The 22,331-nt window shown below is 45.4% G+C and overlaps 1 long non-coding RNA gene across 1 annotated transcript in view; it reads left to right on the top strand.

Annotated features, from left to right (window-relative positions):
* The first annotated feature begins 360 nt into the window (after positions 1–360).
* Positions 361–22,331, top strand: part of LOC103666322 — a 457,349-nt gene continuing 435,378 nt past the window's right edge. Inside the window, exon 1 of the long non-coding RNA XR_005835895.1 lies at positions 361–474. This is a non-coding gene — a long non-coding RNA (uncharacterized LOC103666322). The remainder of the gene's footprint in view (positions 475–22,331) is intronic.

Below are 22,331 nucleotides of genomic sequence, written 5' to 3' on the forward strand. Positions count from 1 at the left end.
ACTCCCTGCTGGGTCTACCAGTAGAGCCAGAGCCCGACGCGTTGGGGCCTGACACTCCCTTCCGTGGAACCTCCGCCTCCACCGCCCAGAGCCCCTCCCCCCCGCTAAGGCCCCCTCCCTCCAGGAGCTCCCTCTTAACCTCCGTCCCCCACCTCCCCGACCTCCACCCATCCCCAGGCCCTCGGGCCCGCTCCCCGGAGGCACAAGCCCCTCAGCTTCACCTTTCCGGTTTCTCAGCCTGCACGGGACCCGACCCCCCGCCCACACCCCCCGAAGGGCCTTAGGATCCCCCCCCCCCGGAGGAACCGGTGAGCCTGAGCCATTTGGGGAGCACCGCACTTAGCGAGAGCCCGGCAAGCAGGCGAGGGGGGCGGGGTGGGGGCGGGGGTGCTGCGAGTGCGCTGCTCTTCGAAGGTCGTCGGTAACTCTTTCGGCTGAGCTGGGCGCTGGCGTTGACCTCTTAACAAAGAACAGGTTGGGCAGCCGGCCCCCTCACCCCACCGGGAGGCCGAGGGGGCCACGTGACCTTTCCAGACCCGGCCCCCACCTAGGGGGGCCGGCAGAGGGGGTCACGGGGGCGGAGAGGGGAGAGGGAAGGAGAAGGAGGAAGCCTGTGGTTGCTTGGGGAAGGCGGAGAGGGCTAGGGGTGGGGAGAGGGGAAGGGAGGGAGCAAAGAAGGGGGGTGGAAAGTGGAGGGGGGTTTGGAGGGTGGCGAAGGGGAGGCGGATGGAAAGTGGAGAAGGGGGATGGGACCTGGGGGTGGGAGAGGGAGGCGGAAGAGGAGGGGGATGGGAGGAGGAGGCGGTGGGGATGGAAGGTGGAGGAGAACAGGTATGCAATAGAGGAGGGGGATTGGAGGTGGAGGAGAAGGAGGATGGGAGGCTGAGGAGGAGGGGGATGGGAAGAGGAAGTAGAGGAGGAGGGGGATGGGTAGAACGCAGAGGAGGGACTGGTGGAAAGAGGAGAAGGGGGATGGGAAGTGGAGGAAGAAGGGGATGGGAGGCTAGGGATGGGGCTTGGGGCTCTGCCCAACCCCATTCCAGAGACTCATTAAGATGCAATTGCCAATTTTTTTTTTAAACCAGACTGTATAAATTTACAGTTTCCTTTTCAGCTGAAGCAGACAATGTTAAAACACATTAGATTTTCTGTTTCAGAATGCAAATTAAACATAGCGAGCTCTTGGAAGGCTCAATTAGGGCTTAAGAAAATATGAGATTTAAAACATGGGTGCTTGAGTAAGGCCGACTCTAGCCTGGTGGAAATATGGTCTCTCTCTCTCTCTCTCTCTCTCTTTTTTTTTTGGTAACTTAAAAAGAGAATTGCTTAATAATAAAACGGCCCAAGCCTTCCTCAAACATAACAGGAAGTGCTGCTTAAAAAAAACATTAAAAAAAAAACAAAACAAAAAACCAAGCCCTTCTCCAGGAAAGGTGAGGTGGAGGCTGGGTGTCCCCAGCAGCTGAGCTGCCTGCAGGGTCATGGCATTGCCCCTGGTGGCTTGCACACCCTGCACTGGAAGGAGTTGGAATCCAGTAGTCCCCAAACCCCCTCTCCTCCAATCTAGAAGTGACTTTCCTAACTAGGTGCCCTCTCTTTTCTGCTCCCTTCCTTCAGCCCCAAAGCCAAAACAACAAAAACCACCAACCAGAAAAGAAGAACCCCCCTACAAAAAACAAACCGAAAACCCACCCAAACTCTGCTTCAGCTGTTCTGGCTGATATTATGTGAGCTCCAGGGGCTATTTTCTGCTTTTTTCTCTCCCTGGAGAGATATTTAAGGCCTTTAAATGCCATTCTGTGCACACATCACTTAAAAATGGTCTGGCACAGGGGAAAAATTGGCAAATGTATCGTTCACAATCTGGTCCCATCAGTGAAGCCAGATTCAGCAAGAGCTCCATTGGCTCCTCCAAGCCAGGTTGTGCAGCGTCTTGAAAGGGTCTGGGGACTTGTCAGGGGAGGAAGGAGACCAGCGTTGGGTGCCACGTGCAGAGCTGCTGGAGGGGGGTGGTCCTGCGCATGTCCAGGTGTAGTGAGCTGTACCATTTCCCTCTAAAGAGTGCGAAGTGTCCTGCATTTTACGGGCCTGATCTTGCGAAACGGGGGAGGAAAAAAGAGGCACCTTGCAAACCTGGGAGTTTCTGTAGGGTCTTTGCGTTTTGGGAGTGGTAGATGGGGTTTGTATTGGTCTGCGAGGGCTTTCATGGCAAAGTAACAGGGTGGGTGGCTGAAACAACAGGGTTTATGTCCTGGCTGTTCTGAAGACTGCAAGTGTGAGACGGAGCTGTCAGGAGCTGAGGTGTCTCCAGAGGCCTCTCTCGTTGGCGTGTTGGTGGCTGACTTCTCCCTGTGTGCTCACACCATCTTCCCTGTGTGTGTATCTAGGTCCCAATCTCCTGTTCACAGGGACACCAGTCATTTTCGATTGGCACCCATCCTAATCAGCCCGTTTAAAATTTAATCACCTCCTGAAGAACCTGATTCCAAGTACAGTCAAGTTCTAAGGTAGTGGGAGTTAGGATTTCAACATAGAGTTTTGAGGGGACACAATTCAGCCCCTACCAGGGTTGGGGAGACCACTTGAGAGGCTTGGTGGAGGAGGGGCAGAGGGTGGGGGGAGGGGCTCACATGCCTCCTGCAGCCTGGGGTGTGGAAGGGAGGGAGCTCGTGGTGGGGAGGGCAGCTTGGAACTGCCAGGCCTGGGCCATTTGCCCGCATGACAGCTGCAATTTTAATTCTCTGTTCTGGGAGAGGAGAGATTTTTAAAAAAGATGACTTCTATATTCTGTCTTCACCACAGCCTGTGGGTCATCTGAAAATGCTACTAGAGTTTTTCCCGAGTCATCTCTTTTTGGCAAGAGTTGTGTCTTATTAATGTTTGTGTCCCTTGAGTTTACCATAGTGCTTGGCACGGAGGAGGGAGCCTGAGGTATGTTTGTGGAGTAATCGTGTGGCTTTTCAAGATGTTAATTTAATCTTCATTGATCGTAGGTGACAGAAACCACAAAGCCTTTTGTTGTGAAATGATAACTGGTAATTATTAAAAGGCGAGTTCTCTCTTTTTAGTTGCTTTAACGGGGGAAAGGATGTGGATGTGACTCTGTGGATTTCCTCAAGCTGTTCTCAGAAAGGAGACGTTAAGGAAAAAAGAAAGAGAGATAGAAAGAGAGATGTCTGGGGGCTAAAGTCTGTTGGAGCTATGGATTCAGCAGCCTTTATTAACATTTGATTCCAGTGGGGGGTGGCTAGGAAGAGTTGGTGATCGCAGGCTGCTCTCAAATTTCTGTGGCTCTGCCTTGAAGCCCAGCCTTGGCAGTGTCCGCAGAAGCAGAGAGGATTCTGTGAACGACAGACGTCGTGAGAAGATATGTGTGGTTGTGATTACCTTCGAGTGGTCCCGGAGCGCTGGCTGGCTTGGGCAGTTATGGGCAAAGTTTGTCCTGTCCTTCTGGAGGAAGTCCATTTTGTCCTGGACCGTCCCAGGGCATTCATGATCTTCCCCCTTTTTTCACTTTAAAGAGCTCGCTGAGTTCCGTTTGCCCCCAGAGGCTCCAGGACACAATTTGCAGGTCACTGGGCAAAGGCTGAGGGAGTTGGGTCAATTTGGCACCCTTCATTGCCTTGCCAAGCACAGTGTCACATTCTCTTCTACTGAACCATGCTAGCAGGAATCCATTATCAGTAAGTCGATAGAAATTATATAATTATGTACATAAGCTCTGGCCCAGACTTCCAGTAGGTAATTAATGAGAGGCCAGAGGTTGGGGAAAATGGAATCACTCACTCATTCTTTAAAGTCTTTTTGCTGCTTTCTGAATTCTTGGGTCTTTTTTGTGTATTTTGTTTGTCTTTGCTCTTTATTTGGAGGTGACTTGTGTGATGTATAGGAGTGGGAAGTGAAAGGAAATTACTGCTTGGCGACAGCACTCAAGGAAGGAGGAAATATTCATAGTGCACATTGGCAGGTTTTGCCTGCTTCCATGGCCATTCCCCGTCTTTTGGTTAAAACAAGGGAAGTTTCTTTAGGGAGCACTTGGCTGTCACTCTGTGACATACAGAGCTCTGCGGATAAACTTGGGGACCAGGTCTGGCCAAACAGCATGTCACATCCCTTGCCTATAGTGACTGCTTAGGGAAGAGTCTTTTGCTCATGATGATCCAGAAAGAGTCAGATATGGGCTTTTGCTACAATTGCTGACAAAGAGTTTTCTTTTTTCCTTTGGTCATTTGCTTGCTTGCTTGCTAAGCTGTTAACATGTAAACCTAGTTATGATAAAATCCATCTTGTTTATCAATTCTTGAGACTAAAGATAGCACAGAGGCACTGAAACATGGTGCCAAGGAATAGAGGGAGACCCCATTAGGTAGCATTTGAGCACCTGGATCTAGCCATGCCCGAAGGTCACACATGGACTATTCAATTACGTGAACCAGTGTGTTCCTTTTTTTTTTTCCTTAGCCTAGTTTGATTTAGGTTGCTAATACTTGCTCCTGAAAAATATTTCCTGGCTTATTGGAATGCTAATCTCTGTTTTATAGCGAATTCAAGTGATAATTGAATTACTAGTTTCACAGAGCATTTACGTCTTTTCCTTTTATCTTTTATTATGACGTATGACCTCTGGACATAAGAAAGCATTCAAAATATATATATTTTAATGAGTAATAGAAAAAGAACAACTAGTAATCCCCTGAGTTGAGAAGGGGAATGTTGCCAGCTGCTCTGGAAACCCCCATGATCACCAACCATCATTCCCTACCAGAATTTATCACTATTTTGTTTTGGGGGATAATCATCTCCTTGATTTTCTCTATAGTTTTACTCCATGTATGCACCCTTAAACTGAATGGATTTTGTATTAATGGAACTGAATTGCGTGTTCTTGGGGGGGGGTGTCTTGCATCTGTCACTTGACGTTACGTGCATGATGTTCGCTCATTCATCCTCAAGGCTATCTTAGCATTCAACATATGACTGTACCACAATGTATTTATTCATTAGGGAGCATTTTTGTACCCGATGTTTATAGTGGAGAATTTACTGGAGTTGATCGGTCCAACAGAGCTCATATTGGAAACAAACTGAAATGTTATGCACTGCTCTTTGCGGAAGCCCGATCTTGAATCAGCCCAGCCATCTGCCGTCCTTGGTCCACATCCAAACTGTTGATGGCTGCCTAAGAAAAATTGCACAACCGAGTGAATTCACGTTACTACGGATCACGATCTTCAACCCCAGCTGGGCCCCCATGAGAGCAAGCGATTCTGCGAGGCCGTCTTCAGCTCTCCCCCTCCTCCAGACCCAAGCTCGTCGGGCTGGCATGGCTCTCTCGCCCGGTCCTTCTCCACACACACTTTCAGCAGATGACCTTGACTAATGGGGGTCTCGTTTCTTAACTTGGCAGTGATGGATCTCATCTGCATCCATGCCTACCTCCCCCGCCATCTCTGGGGCCCAGCTGCCCTTCTTTTCAGGTAACACCTGTGCCTGTGCCCTCCCCCCTCCTCAGTAGCTCTCGCCCTTGGCTCCTTGCTGCCCCTGCTGCCCACACCTCCCTCTGACAATGTCTCTGAAAGGCCTTTGCCTTGATAACCTTGCCTTCATCGCCCTCCCTCAGTACTGGGTCTTTGCAGTTCTCACCTGCGTTATTTTCCAGTCTTTGTAACTGATCTCCTGGAACACTTGAATCCTTTAGGTCAAGCCGTCTTCCTCTACAGAAGCCAGAATGATGTTTCTGGAATGAAAACCTGATTATATGAATGTGTATTGGTTTCCTTGTGCTGCTCTAGCAACCGAACATAAATTCGGTGGAAGGGGGTGCAAGGGGGTTGTAACAGCAGGAATTTATTCTCTACTGTTCTGGGGGCCACACGCCTGAGATCAAGGTGTCTACAGGACGGGTTCCTCTGCAACTTCAGGGGAGAATGTGTGCCATGCCCCTCTCTCAACTTTTGGTGGCTACTAGCAGTCCTTGGCTTGCCGACGTACCACTCCAGTCTTGGCCCTGGTCTTTGAATGGCCTCTTCGGTCTCTGTGTCTCACATCTTCCTCTCCTTTCTGTTATAAGGATGCCAGTCATTGGATTTAGGGCCCACCCCAAATCTACATGATCTCGTCTCAAGATCCTAACTTTATTGACATCTGCAAAACCCCTTCTTTGGTCACATTCGGAGGTACCAGGAGTTAGGACTTGGACCTATATATTTTAGGCTGCTGTGTAATCTGATACATGCCCCCTTGCTAACAATCTTCCAGTGGCACCCCCTTTTCCCTTTCAGGGCATAAGCTAAACTCCTTAGCCTGAAACACTTTCCCCAGCATCGCTCTGTGTGCCTGCTCTGCTCTGTCCCCATGTTCCTCCCTGTGAAAGGATCTTGCTCTCCCAGCCCTCACCCCTTTTAAGTCTCAGCTCAGCAGTGCCCCTCTTCCTTCTAAACTCCATTTTCCTCCAGGTCCACAAAGGGCCCTGTATAGACATCATCAAGAGACCTCACAACTAATAAATCACAAAACCATGAAAACCGTCCCCAAAGCCAACTGATGCAGCAGATAGGGAATGTGTGAAATTTCATAAGGAATGCTTAATCTCCGGGAAGAAAAGCAAAACGCACCTACTCATGAGTTAGCTGTCAGTAGGAAAAAAATTTTAAAATCCTCATGAAAGAATTTGATTGCTTATGAAAATAACAGCACCAATTTCCCAGTGCAGAAATTGTTGACGACTACCAACAAAAGAGAAGTATGAGTGTTCCCATGGAATTTGAGGAGGTAACTGGTTATTACTGTAATATTTTTATTTATTTATTTATTTATTTATTTATTTATTTATTTATTTATTTAATTTTTAAAGATTTTATCTATTTGAGAGAGAGAGAGAGAGCACAAGCAGGGGGAAGGGCAGAGGGAGAGGGAGAAACAGGCTCCCCGCTGAGCACGGAGCCCAATGTGGGGCTCGATCCCAGGACCGTGAGATCATGACCTGAGCTGAAGGCAGACACTTAACCGTTCGACTGACTGAGCCACTCAGGCGCCCTACTGTAGTATTTAAATGGAACTCTGTTTGCACTTTAGGCCAAAATAACTGGACCATGAGGTGAATAGTCTAGATAATCCTGTATTTTTTCAGCGTATTTAGATTATAATCCTGTTCAGAGATAGGATTGAATGGCTAGTATGACCCAAAAACTGTGCTTAGTAGGGGGAACAATTTTTAGAACTTCAAGTCACAGAGGAGAAGGAGGCTCAGCTTTCGGCAGGTGCCAGGAACACAGGAGCAAGACTCACCGTCAACTCTGTGTTGTGCGTGACCTTTTCTTTGTGGAGGGCTATTGCGTTTTACTTCATTTTTTGTACTTGTATTTTTTTTATTGTGGTAAAATATATATAACACAACATTTACCATCTTAACCATTTTTAAGTGTACACGTCAATGGCATTAAGTACATTCACGGTGATTTTATTTCAACGTACTGTGGAATTCTAGAATGAGTATAGCATAACTTAAAACTGGTTTGACAGTGGAGATGCTTGGGAGTCTCCTTTTTTCCAGTGCATTTTCTGCTTTCCCTTTTGGAGTGAGTTTTCTGGTTTTTAGGAGAAAAGAGTCTCCAGATAAAGTGGGCAAGCTGTCAGGAAAATAAGACGAACACATGGTACCGATCCAAACGGAGAGCCTGGGAGAAGCTGATGAGTGTCCATGGAATTCTGGAGACTTTTCAAGTGCTCCTCATGGCTCTGCTTGTAACTGAAGCTGTACGAAAAGATAGTTGAAATAAGAAAAACATGGAGAACTTGGAAGATTCTGGTGTCTTCGGTTGGGGTGGAATGGTTTCAAGCCTTTAGTTGGATGTTAATACTCACTGGACCACATTGGTGTGCACACAGTGTTAAGAATATGCTCGTGCCACCTAAGAGATCACCCTCATTCTGCACAGAAATAGCTTCTGAGCGATCACTGAATCACGGGTTGAGGGCAGAGTGCTTCAAATCTTGATCTTTGCAAGGAAATTAACTTGGAAGAGAGTGACATAAAGGTTCTCTGTTCTTGCTGTGAGAAAGTTTCTCCCAGATGATTTTTCAAGACGAGTAAAAGGAAAAGTGCCTAATTGCCGCTGTCACTGGATCATCTTCTCCCTCATTTTTGGGCGGGGTCTGTTCTTACTTGTTCAGATTGTGTAGACAGCTTTGCTCACGCTACGATTGCCGAACGAGTCACCCATGTGCCCAGTCCCCCCGACTGCCCCGCCGCGCCGTCTCTCGCCTGACGACACTCTGCGAGGCACAAGCTGATTTTCACCCTGTGCTCTGAGCTCTGTTAGGCTTGCCTTCAGAAGAGCACACGGTCAGAAGGCTCCACGATGGACCATAGTGAATCGTGTCACCAAGTTTTTGAGTGTAGNNNNCAGAACGCACAGGGCTCGGTTTCTACAACTTGGATTCTTATGTGGATTCCCAGCCAGCTCTCCTGTTCTGCAATTACTCCGGTCATCTCACTGTGCGTATTGCCTCGCTCTGTACTTCGAGGCTTCCCGAAGTGCTGGCCTACTTTCCTGGCAGCAAAAAGAAGACCGTCTTTATTATTATTTTTTTCCCGTAGGAATAAGAAAGGTTATTTGTAGTCTGGTCTTATTGTGAGTCTTCATCGTGCAGAGTGTTTCTTTTTCTGTGTAAGGTGTCCCTCGTAACACACATTTTTTTTTTTAAAGCAAAAAGGGCTTTCTGAAGAGGAAGATGCTGTCTACATTTCCAGTTTGTAGACTCCTTAGTTGCTGGGGGCATTGCAGGCCTTCTGCGTGACACCTGGCAGCCCTCGGGCCAGATGAATTTAGCATTAATTGATCTCCAAGGCCAGTGAGTGCGTGCACACCAGCAATTTTCAAAATCAATGAAAGGCTGACTCGAGGCCCCCCGAGCCCAGTGGAGACCCCAGGACAACGTCCCCTCCATTCACTCCCTTCTACTTGAAATGAGCAGGAAGACAGGGCCCGAGGCGTGGGTGGCCGGAGAAAATCAGGACACCCAGTTAACATGTGAATTTCAGGTACACAACAAATGATGTTTTATGTCCCAAATATTACTTGGAATATGCTTGCATGAGCAGGAAGTCCATTATGTCACATTTCAGTTGCGTGAAGCTGGAGCCTTCACTGAAAAATTCCCCTTTTCCATCCGTTTCTCCTTTTACTTAGCAAGCCCTTTAGAGTGACAGGCAACAACGTGGTGGCCCCTAGTCTTGTGTGGCTACCAAGCTCTTGAACTGTGGCTAGTCTGAATTGTTGTGTGAGGCAGACTTCTGAGACTTGGAAGGAAAAAAAAAGGACAATTTCTTAATAACTTTAGTATTGATCATGTGATGAAATGACAGTATTACATATATTGGGCTAAAATGTAGTAAAATTAACTTCACTTGTTTCTTTTTTAATTTTTAATATGGCTACTAAATAACTTGGAATGACATATGTGGCTTGCATCGTATTTCTGTTAGTACCTCTTTAGAGCAGCGATTGGCAACTATTTTCTGTAAAGGGCCAGATTGTAATTATTTTAGGGTTTGTAGGGGATTGACTCTTTGTGGAAAGTTGTCAGCTTGGTCCCTGGAGCCATACACAATATGTAAACAAGTGGGTGTGGTCCAGTGCCAATAAAACTTTATTTGTAAGGGCCCCTGGCTGGCTCAGTTGGTAGAGCTTCTGACTCTTGGTCTTGGGGTTGTGAGTTTGAGCCCCACATGCGGTGTAGAAATTCCTTAAAAATAAAATCTTAAACACAATTTTATAAAAACAGGCAGCCCCTTATTTGGCCAACAGGCGTGGTTTGCTGATCTCTGCTTGAGAGGCGTAGGGTTTTTATTTATAATTTTGAAATTGACTATCTCCATGTCACTCAGCCTCATTGATTTGGACAGAGCAAGAAAATATTTGTAAGTGGACAATTTACCTTTCTCAAGATGGTTCAACTACTAAATAGGAAGGGATTGACACGATACTGATTTTTTTTTTTTTTTTTTAAAGGAGAAGAAAAAGCATGAATAGGGCCACTGGTGTGGGGATCTTTACCTGCCTCAAAGTCTTCAGAGGCAAAGAGAACCTGGGATACACGTTTTGTCCTGAGCACTATAGAAATGTAAGGGCACGCTTCATGCACAATCCCTTTGAAAAATAGCAACACCATCTAACAGACGTTGAAGAAATGAAGCAGCAGTAACGGGGGCTTTGATACTGAGAAAGTGAAAGGAATTTTTTCAGAGAGTAGTTGAAGTAGTAAATCCCTTTTCTCACCCAATTAAAACGTTTTTATCTCCTGAGAGAATGGCATGATATAATTTAGAAGAATTGATTTCCACGTGATTGGGAAGTGCCCTGAAACATGCACACTATTCAGGGTCACATACAAAAAATAAAAATAGAAAATACTAGTGACAGGTGCACGTATGTTTTTGAGAGGTGGGCAGGGGAGTCAGACCCTGTAAATAGATGAGGAGCTTGTATGTTTCTTTTACTGATGGGGAGGCTTCGAAGTATAATCCCAATGAAAGTATAATCCCAAGAAATTTCTAAATTAAAGTTTGATTTATTACCTGTTTCACGCTCTTCTCTTCAGTGTTGAGGGAACTGGAAGCAATTTATGTTCTTTCCGTTCTGCGGTCCGTGAATTGTGCCCGAGTGTCACTGTTTAAGTTGAATTTCAATTTTCATTGTTATTTTTCCCTGTTGGCGCTGGCAGGTAAGCGTAATTGCTCTGTAACTGAAGTAATTGCTTAAGTAGCTGGGAACTCCTGTGGCATTAGATTAGGGCTGGTGATGGGGTGCGCTTTTCAAATGTGAAAGTTTACCGCCTTCGGGGATTGCCATGAATGGCTTGTTCACAGGACTTCCATGTCTTGGTTTTCATTAACTTGTCCAAAGTCTAGATGTCCTACTGAAAGAAAAGTAAGTAGAATTTAGTGTATGCTACCGTGCAGTGGGAACTGTACATATAGTATTTTATTTCACCATCAGAATTGCCCTTTGGGGTGTTCTAGGATACAAAATCTAGAGTAATAGAAAACATACAAAGCGCTTGGTCATATAAGTCAATTCATAAGTAACGCTGTAAAAAGTATATTCCATTTTATCCTCTAACTAAACCATCTATCATTAAAACTGCTTTCCAAATGATATACATTGAGGCACAAATTATCAGTCTGATAATTGACAAATTATCAGTCTGATCATTTCTAAAGCATTTGTTGCTTTTAGAAATGGAGGGTGGGATCTTCTGTTTGGTACCGCTGCCATGAATAAAAGCGTGCCAGGATTTCATAGAAACAACTGCATTGAGCTCTTCCAGGGATGCTCTGGTCTTCTTGTCGGTGTCTGCCCCCCATTTCGTAGGCTGAAATCTCACTGCCAGGATGATGCTGTTTGCAGGTGGGGCCCTTGGGAGGTGAGTAGGTCCTGAGGGTGCCATTTTATTTGCCGAAGAAGGACCTGTCAGGCAATGTTGGCGTTGAATGGCATTACTAACGCTGGGTGAAGTTGCCCTAGACCACAGGGAAGTTTTATTTTGATAAAATATTGTGGTTCACCTCTTGAAGTCAACACTGACTTAAGGCGGAACGTTTTAGCATAGCAGAAATTCACTGACCCATTCCAGGAGGTTTCACATCAACATATGAGACAAAGCCCCAGCTCTTCGTGGTGTGGTCCGTGCGCGGCCCTGTCGTCGGTGGTGCGTGTTCCTGTGTGTGCGAGCTGGTCCGGTGTGGATCGTGTGCGTGGCTTTGTCTGTGTGTCCCCCCACATGGTCTCTGCGTTACCGCGTGTGTGGCTGTGCATGTGGACGGACGGTGGTTCCGTGTGGACGGCACGCCAGCCCGTGTGTGCTGTGCTCTGCTCCACTGGGAGGGACTTGAGTTCACCAGCGGCTGTTTGGCTCTGGATGACGGTGATCTCAATCTACTTTCTTAAAAGTGACTTCACCCTTCTCTGCATTCCTTTCATGCACAAGATCACTGAAGTGGTTGCCATCAACTTACACTGAAAAATGCTCTTCCTTTGCTGTTACTTGAGGGGTTGTGTCTTTATTGTTGCATATCCCTGATGTAGCACGAAGGCAGTCCTCCCCTCCGCCCCTATATGCACACGTCATACGGGGAGCCTGAATTTAACAAAACGATTTAAGTTAGCTTCCATGAGACAAAAATCTTGGGTCTAAACTCGGGCTTAGAAGTGGAGTAAAAACAGATCTGGGAAAAATTACTATGAGCTGCTTGTGTGATTCCCATTACATTCTCCTCTACTTGCGCGACGGAGAGCGGGTGGTGTGCAGGGTGGAGGGAATCACGGGCTGGATCATGTGTTACAGCAACGTGGCCTTGTTTGTGCTTGATTATGATGATAGCAGTGTAATTTGTGCATAGTGTGAGCTGTTCTAGAAATGGTAGAGCTTCTCATCCAGCCAAGCTTTTCCCTTAGCTTGCTTGTTAATCAGCCTCAGAAAGCACTAGAACCTTTTGCTAAGTTAGTAAAATATGAAGAAGAATAATTACAGTGTGTAAAAATAGCAGGAGGATAGAACAGCAGTTAAAATGTGTTTTGCAACCCGGTACGTGCCATGTTCCTTTTCTTTGCAAAGATTCTTGATGGTATCTTTTCTTGGGTTCCCATTGTACTAGTGAGGATGGGCTTTGAGACCACACAGTAAGAAACGAGGCTGAGACTTTACAACTCAGCGTATTTCTTGCTCTTGCTACATTTCACTGTAAGTGGGCCTGTGGCGTCTGCTCCTGGTAGTGTCTTGGGGACTGAGGTTGGTGGAATGGGAGATGAGGGAAGATGACAACCACGTCATAAAACATTCCCCTGAAGCATCATATTTCTCACCTTCATAGGGGACAGCGAGTCACCTGGCAACACCTGAGTGGGGAGTTTTTTAAAGATTTATGTATTGATTTGAGAGAGAGAGAGAGAGAGAGAGAGAGAGCGCATGAGTGCTGGGGGGGACAGGCAGAGGGAGAGAGAAGGCCCGTGCAGATTCTATGCTGAGTGCAGAGCCCAATGTAGGGCTCGATCTCACGCCCCTGAGATCATGACGTGAATCGAAACCAAGAGTTGGATGCTTAACTGACTGAGCCACACAGGCGCCCCTGTTGAGTGGGGATGTTTAATCCTTCCTCAGGGGGGGTCCTTGAATATTGGTGAGCAAAACTATAAGGTACCACACCAGTTAGCAGGATCTGATATATTAAGGTGTTTAAATATATGACATAATCATGGTAATGGTACACGTACTAATCCCAGGTTAGTAGGAAATATGCTATATTTGAGGCGTGCTAAGAAGCCAAAAATAATGTGCTCTAAACCATGGTCTCCATGGTCACCCTGGAGTCTTTGCTCATTTTCTTCCTGCAAATGCTTGAAGTTCTTTGCAAATACCTCAATGTCGAGGTCCTGGATGTCTCACACTTGATTTCTTGTAAGACTTTTCTTAAAAAAAAAGGAAAATTAACGTTTAATACAAAAGTGATATCTTGTTGGTGAGGATTTCGCAAATACAGAAAAGTATAAATAAAGGAGAATAAAATATGCTTATCATTCCACCACCCTGAGGTTGAGACTTTCAGTTCAAGGGACACACAGCATAGATGCCACTGAATTGAAAAAAAAAAAAAAAAAAAAAAGACATCCCATTTTAAAAGAATCTGTATTCCTTTGATAATGAAAAGTGTGACCATTTTCTCACCAGGTGTTTAGAATCGTGTGCATTTATTCTCCTACGTTTTGTTGGTTCCTTTCTGGGTGGGACTGTTTTGAATGTAAGTTGCAGAAACCCAATTCCAAGTGGCGTTGGTGACAGCATTGGCTCAAGTAAGTGAGAACAGACGTGTAGCTGGTTTGTGGAGTGGCTGGAAACAGGAATTCCAGGGCCACTGGTTCTTACAGAGATGTCCGTCCATCGTCTCTGCTTCCCTTTCGAAACTGGCTTTCTTCTCTGCCCCCAGAACTGCTTCTCCTGAGAAGCAATGCATACAGCGGCCAGCCTGTCCCAGGCTTAGGTCTTCAGCTGTGCTGACGGGGAGGGATTCCGTCAGACCCAAGGGACCCAGCTTGGTCCCAAAGTGCACCTGCAGGACCGATCGATGGTGGATGCCTTTGTATGAACCAAATAGTTGGAATGCAGAGGCCTGGGTCCTAGAAGAGGGTCACTTGTTCTAGGAGAAGGGAGAGGCACTGGGCATGCCCATCACCATTTCACCTTTAAAAAAGAATTTTGACTTAAACAAATACTCATATTGGCTGCTGGGTTTTCAATAATACGTGTAGAAAGGCCAGGCTCACCTCATAGGTCACCTGCTCATTCTGCCCATAGGTATCCATTACTGATTGGAATATAAACTTCTCAATCATGTTCTGTGAATTTACAGATAAGTATCTGTACAAACCCTCCAGAAATGACTGGGTGTTTTGCGGGGAGAAGTGATGGATTCTGGATTCATTTCCTAGGGCTGCCGTCACAAAGTCCGAAAATCTGGGTGGCTTAAAACCACAGAAATTCATCGTCTCGCAGTGTTGGAGGCTGGAGGTCTGAAACCGAGGTATTAGCAGGGCCGTGCTCCCCATGAAGGCTCTAGGGGAGGGTTGTTCCTTGTCTCTGCCAGCTTCTGCTGTTTTCTGTCAATCTTTGGCTTTTCTTAGCTTATTCATGCCTCACCTCAGTCACACGGCCACCCTCTGCTTGTGTGTGTTCCATCATCTCCCCTCTGTGTGTGTCCGTCTGTGTCCAAAATTCCCCTCTCTGTATGGACACCAGTCATACTGGAGTGAGACCCACCCCAGTGACCTCAGTGGAGCGTCACTTCCTCAGTAAAGACCCTGTTTCCAAATAAAGCCACGTTCTCAGGTCCTGGGGGTTAGGACTTCAACATACCTTGTTTGTAGGACATGATTCAACCCATAACAAGTTCAAGACGTGATTTTTTGGAAAGATTTTATTTATCTATTTGAGAGAGAGCAGGAGGGAGAGGGAGAGAGAATCTGAGCTCAGAGTCTGACGCGGGGCTTGGTCTCACGACCTTGAGATCATGACCTCAGCTGAAACCAAGAATTGGCCGCTTAACCAACTGAGCCACCCAGGTGCCCCTGAAGATAGGATTAAAAAAAAACCCAAAACTCCATGGTATTTTCATGGATATGTTGGTTTGCAAACCACTTCTTTTGGGATGGTGATAACCTTGGACCGCTCTCAATGTTGGTACATTCACTTCTGCTTCAAGCTCTATGATCACTGCTCAGATACTGTGGTGTGCCTCTTCCTCCAGACTTTGTCCGACATGGGAACGTGTCTGTCTTGGGAACATGGACAGGCATTTCGCTAGGGTGAACATCAAGAATTTTAATTGTGGGGTCAAAAGTCATTGTATTTAAAATTTCAATAGATGTTGCCAGCTGACCTTCAGAATGTCCTTGCGTAGTTGGAGCACAAGGGTACCTCATCTCCATATCTTTAGTAAGATTTGATACTACTCCGCGCTTCACTCCGTTTTTGCCAATTCGAAATGATACTTCATTGTACTTTGAGTTTTCTCTGATGACTACTTGGGTTGAACATTTTTACGTCTTTATCAGTTTTGTATACTTCCTGTTCTGTAAGTGGCAATATGTATCCATTCCTTTTATGTTTCTTCTATTGAGTTTTTCTACAAATTTGTGAGACTTCTTGAGATACTGAGCACATTAACCTCTTTGTAGTCTTTTTTGCAATGTTTTTCCTTTTCATTTTATTTAAAAAATTTTTTAAAAATATTTTATTTATTTATTTGAGAGAGAGAAAGATAGCGAGAGCAAGCACAGGAGGGATCATGACCTGAGCCGAAGGGAGACACTTAACCCACTGAGCCACTCAGGCGCTCCTTCCTTTTCATTTTAAATTAAAAAACATTTAAGTTAAATACAGTAAAATCTACAGATCTTTTCTCTGTGATTTCTTCTATTGCTTCCATGCATTGCAATTCCCTCCACATTAGTCTATGTTTGTATGGTGCCATTGTCAACACCTTGCATTTTCATCTATCTGGCCCTTTCGTGGCTGAGTTCTAACTTTGGTGGTCTCAAATGACAAGATCAAGAGTTGGCAAACTTTTCTGGAAAAGGGCCAGATTGTAAATATTTTAGGTTTGAAGGCCATATGGTCTCTGTGGCAACTACTTTGCTGTTGTTGCTGGAAAGTGGGCCATAGACACTATCTAAATGAATGGATGAATGGGCATGTGTGTGTGCCAATAAGACGATTTTTTAAAATAATAATATTTTTTTATTATATTATATTAGTTACCATACAGTACATCCCTAGTTTTTGATGTAAAGTTCCACGATTCATTACTTGCGGGTTTTTTTTTTTTTTTTTTTTTTTTTTACAAAAACAGGTGGCAGGCCATAATTTGCCAACCCCTGGATTAGACAATTGCCAAACCTCCTATTCATTCAGGCGGGTCATTGAGGCACACCAGTGTCTTTTACTTAGAGATAAGCAATAAAGACATAGTGTAATGGCTGCAAAATCCAATGACCCACATCCAATTAATGGCTATCTGAAAAATAGATTTTTTGCATACAAAGACTCAACAAATCATATAGTTTTGCAATCATAATCACATAACTAAATTCCTTCCAGGCATTTGGGTCTGAGGTTCCTTTACTTGTCAAGACAGCGATAGGGGTTTTACAAATGCCTCACGTTGATGGTGTGCGATTCTGTTTTGCAAAGAAGAAGGAACACTGATAGAGTTATTGTGCTGATGTGGGAAAACTGGTAGCTTCAGAGACATAGGATTAGCTGTCATGTTAAGGAAATAAACATCTTAGTGACACAGTTAATGGAAAAGCAAGGATGGAATTGATGACATTTAACTACAAATGCATCCTCTTCTCTTAGACAGTTTGACTGGCTCGTTGAATGATTGCAAACGGACTAGACAGCATCCAGCACGGTCCCCTTGGTCCGTCACCAATTATTCTTGGCGGGAGCCCAGAAGAGTCCATGGTGGCAAGGTTTGGGAACCTGTGGGTTAAGTGTCGCCTGGAGGATTGGTTACAGAGCAGATGACCGCTCCCACAGTTCGAGCTTCCCTCCTGGCTACAGGAGGAATCGGACACAGTCCCTGGAATGACTGCGTAAACTCCTGCCCTGTGTTTGTCTCCCGAATCAGACCCTCTGGGGGGTGCTGCCTGGGGACATGCATTGATCCTTGATCTGCAGGGTTCCTTGGTGATCCTTCTGAGGTGTCTGTACAGTTTAAGAACTCCTTATATAAGGTCTCACGTCCCCACATTAACTTGCAGTGAATGTAATCAATTGGAGGAGCTGTTCTCCACTTATCCATTTTATGTCCAGGGCAAAGAGTGTTGGGGATATTTATGTCTGATTGTAGGAAATGACTCAATGGAAAAAATGAGTTTATGTTTTTAACTTATCTTCCTGGCTTGGTTGTTCTAACCGTATCACAATTCTGTCTGTAAAATGTTCTGATGGCTACTGAGACCAGGATTGTTACTAACATTAACTCTGATGGTCCCTTCTAACTTTATTTTGCTCCTAATTCCTTTTTGTAATATTAATCCGACATTATTTAACAAAAACAAAACAATCACACCAAAAATGAGTAAAAATAAGCATTGTCTTGTATTGGCATTTTTCAAAAGGATTTTATTTATTTGAGAGAGAGAGAGAGCATGAGCAGGGGGAGGGGCAGAAGGAGAGGGAGAAGCAGACTCTCTGTTGAGCAGGGAGCCCGAATCGACCTGGGGCTCGATCTCAGGACCCCGGGATCATGACCTGAGCCGAAGGCAGACGCTTCATCAACTGAGCCACCCAGGCGCCCCGGCATTTGTTTTTAAAAGAGAGAAAATTCTATAGCCATATCTGTACAGGACTTAGGAGAAGAAGAAAATGAATTTGTCTGTTTTTTTTTTTCTCTTTTGTATGACTCTTTTGATCAGATTTTCTTTTTTTGTAGTTCTATGGTTTGATTACCACATGTACACAAGCTGTCTGTCCATTCATTTTCTTTGCTGTGCAGCGCGTCATTGGGACTGGGCACTCATATGGCCAGCGGGGCTGCTCTTTCCACAGTGGCTTGGTGGTTCTTGGAGGAGGCATGGTGAGCAATCTCTGCACAGTGGGATGTGTTGCACTCAGCAGCACTGCAAGCTCCTTGCTGTGGACTAGGAACGTCCAGAAGCCAGCGGGCAGCGTGTGCTTTGCTTTCTTGTCGCTCCCGTAACCAGTGTTGGGCATCAAGATCTGGCCCTTGACTCTTCCGCACACCCTAATGTCACCGCCTCTGGGTTTCCGCCAGTTGTGCTTAATTTTAACACATCAGTCTGACTGGTGTCCGATGAACTTGATGATCCTCTAACGATCTGGGGCTTCACCCGAGGTCTGAGGGCGGCCATGATGCCGAGTGGGAGACGGTTGCCACCTCCGTAGGTGGTGCGAGGAAGACAGTGATCGTATTTTCTTAGTTGTGTTGCTTCAAAGAGAAACGATATTGCTTTCACATTTAACCTCAGCTCTTATAAATTAAATTTGCCTGGCGTTGTTTAAGTAGTTAGAGACTCTATGGTAACCCAACACATTTTCTTAAATATTCGTGTGCAACTGTCTTCTTAGTTGGGTGCTCAATGTTAAGGGCCGCTCATGTCTCATCTGTCCTTCTGGAGCCATGCCTCACAGCATCGGCCCCTTAATACACGTCCCCTGAAGGACTGACATTCATGTGTGGTAAGGGCCATCTTCATGAAAAATTCTGGCTGATCCTCGTGTGAGCTACCTTTGATTTAAAAGCCTATCTCTTCTACTGCAAGAGGAGACGAACACTTTGACTTCTTTTTTCTACATCTTGAAAAAATCCAGATGCTAGAGGCTGATTGCCTGTCTTTTATACAACCTGCATTTCTGCACGTACAGTAACACCCTCACATCACTTTGCCTACATCAAGTTTGGGTGTTTGAATGCCAGCTGATGAGTGCTGATTTTGAACTCCCCTGCTTAAAGTGTATTTTTTTCCCGAGAGTGTTCACTTTCTGGTTCCCAGTAGTTTGATTTCTCTTTCTATGCTGGTGGGCTTACAGCCTCAGAAATGCTTTGTTTGTGCCATTGTGTAGAGAGGGGGAGAAATGACTGGCTCTTATCTACAATCTGTGTCCGATAAAGATTGCTTTGGCATAAAAGAAGCAAACAGTACAAAACCACAAGTGCAAGAGGCTAAGTCTTAAAGTATTCCCACTGAACCAAACCAAACCACACCAAAACAAGTCAGTTTAGCATGTTGACAGGGGGCTCACCCAGCTGCAGGTGTCTTTGTCAAGGACAGACGGAAGGTACTTGACTTCTAGGTGGATTTTCCAAGTGAGTTGATAGAATAATCTTCAAGAGTCAAGTTTAAAATTCCCTGTTTAACTTTCTGTAAACTTTCTGGCTCATCTGTTGCGCAATTACTGTCAGCAGTCCCTCTTACAAACAATAAAATAACTCCAGCCAGTCTCTTGATAAAGTCTTCACTTCAAATACGTTGGAAAAAACCAACATTTTTTTCTGGAGTGTATTTTTTTCTGCTTTACCTTTTCTTTCTTTTTTTCCTTTTGTTTATTGAGGTATAATGTATATATGGTGAAATTCACTCTTTTGCAAATGTGGAGTTCAGAAGTCTTCAAACTACATACAGCCCTGGGTCCAATTTGGCCCACTGCTTGTTTTTGTAAATAAAGTGTTATTGGCACACAGCCTCTCCTCTTCATTTACATATTGCCTGTAGCTGCTTGCTTGCTACAATGGCAGACTTTGATCTGCAAAGTCAAAAATATTGCCTATCTCGCCCTTTACATAAAGTCTGTAGACTTGGCTACAGTTTTATGAATTTTACCAGTTTAAACAGTCACGTAACAATCACCACAATCAAGATATAAAAAATTTTCCATTGCCCTTAAAAATTGAGGAAGCTACAACTTGAGGTAAGAAATGGTTTTAGAGAAGTAAACATTTACTGTATATTTAAATTGACTTTAGGTTTTTAACATCATAAGTCATTACGTATACACAATATATTGGACATTTGTGGTTGGTCTTTCCAGCAGTGATTGGGCACTTGTCTGCTCTATAGAACCCTGATTTCCTCTTGAGGAATTTAGCCCCCCACCATTTGTGTATCAGATGTGTGGGTGGGCTGTATCCCAGTTGAAGCTCCTTTCTTCCCTGCTGGTTCCAAAGATGCCTCCCTGGATTCACATATGGCAGAGCCAATGGGCTGCAAGGGCTTCTGGGAGAGAAAAGCTCCACTTGTCCTTGGGTGCTGCCAGAATAGAGTCTTTGCTCACTGGACTCGAATGAGGAAGCACCTTGAATGGCTGACACTCATTGGGGCCCATGACAGATATGGAGACTTGGTGTGGAAGCGAAACTCAGGCTGCCTGGGCAGCACTGAGAAGTGGAGACAAAAACCCAGTCCTGGTCACATGGACTTTTTGAGCCCAGATTCAACTCTTTCTTTTCACTAACCTTAGGCCCAGCCACTCTGGTGAATTTCCTTGAGTGTGCAAGTTGGGTGGAGAAGGAATTTCTAGTATTTGTAACTTAATGAGCTGCAATTGATGCCCACTCTGTAACACTCAGGGAATTACAAAATTACAGAAACACCCGATCCAGACATTTATGCTATAGTTCAGGATTTGACACTTCTACTTAGCTCTCTGGAAACAGAGATGGCCAAAGAAAGTCTTCCCAAGAAGGCAACATTTGAACAAGGATCTGAATGAAGGGAGGGTGTTGGCTCTGTGGTTCAAGGGAGGGAGAAAGTTCTGGGCAGAGAGAACTGCCAAGGGCACAGCCCTAGATAGGACTGTGTTGGTTTGACTAGCAAATGGGCAGATGTGGCTGGTGGGTGAACGGGTGGGGTGGGAGGAGCAGTTGGAGATAAGGGTAGAGAGACGCAATTAATGTGCACGACTAATGGCTCCATGTGGAATCAGTAGCAGCAAAGCAAGCGTTTGGAAATGAGTATTTAGGGAAAAAAAGATGTCTTAACCGAAGGGCAGCTGATGCCTTGTGGATTAATTGAAGGTGCTGTGGCACCTTTTTGGGAAGGGGGGTATTTTGGCCGCCTGGTGTGGGCTTCCCAGGTGTGCAAGGATGCATGGTCAGTGCAGGCTGGATCGACTGTAACTCTTCCTGCTCCCTGCAGCAATGCAGGGGTGACAGAAGGGAGCCCGAGATATGCCTGCAGTGCCACCTTCCCCTGAGCCACCTGCCGCCTAAGCAGTCACTTCGCTGCTTTCGCATCCAAATTGCTTTGATGTCTTCTCAACAAATGCGGCACGGAAGATGTGCAGAGTCCCAGGACCTGCTTCCATTGTAAACGCAGCAGAATGCACTGACCATCAAGTCCCCAGCTTTGTGGGGCAAGCACGTCCATAAATGTAACTCTCAGGGCAGTTCTAAGCCTGATGAATGGGAGCTTCAAGGGAATGCCTGGTGATTCAGTCCAAGAGAGAATTCACGTTTGCGATGCTCTAAGGATTCACAGCTCAGTCATGTACCTTTGCTACTCTTTGCTCGAAATATGTTGAACAAAGTCTCTCGTCCAGATGTTCATTTGACATGTGCTTATTGAGTGCTTTCTCTGGCTGACGGTTCAAGGAAATGAACAGCCTTCGCCCTCAAAACACTAGCGTCTGGTTGGGAGAGGCAGATAAAATAAGCCAATGATGGCAACCATGAAGATACTTTCTGTCTCTAGATTTGCCTACTCAGAATAATTCGTAGAAATGGAATCATACAATATATGACTTTTGTGTTTCCCACCTTTCCTTTAGCATAGTGTTTCATCCGTGCAGCCACATGAATCGGTACTTCATTCCTTTTTATGGGTGAATAATGTGCCATTGCATGGACAGGCCACGTTTTATTTATCTATTGATCAGTTGATGGGCATTTGGTTTGTGTCCGCGTTCTGGCTGTTATGAACGTGCTGCTTTGAACATCTGTGTACGAGTTTTTGTGTGGACGTCTGCTTTCAGTTTTCTTGGTGGATACCTAGTAGAGAAGCTGCTGGGCTGAAAGGAGATTTAGAGTTGAGTGGGATTGGGCATTTGTTTAAAGAGAAGGATCTGGTCCAAGACCCGGAGAGCTTGTTGAACAATAGACGAACACTGCTGGAGAAGGGAGAGGGTCCCGTGTGGCGTGAAGCATTGGGCAGAGTCAGTCTCTCTCCCCCGGGGTCCAAAGAGTCATATTTATGGGGTTGCCTGAACTAGTAAGGGTCTGATGTGGAGAGGGAGAGGACGACTGTAGACAG

This window comes from Ursus maritimus (genome assembly GCF_017311325.1).
Source record: "Ursus maritimus isolate PB19 chromosome X unlocalized genomic scaffold, ASM1731132v1 scaffold_X1, whole genome shotgun sequence".
Taxonomy (NCBI): Eukaryota; Metazoa; Chordata; class Mammalia; order Carnivora; family Ursidae; genus Ursus; species Ursus maritimus.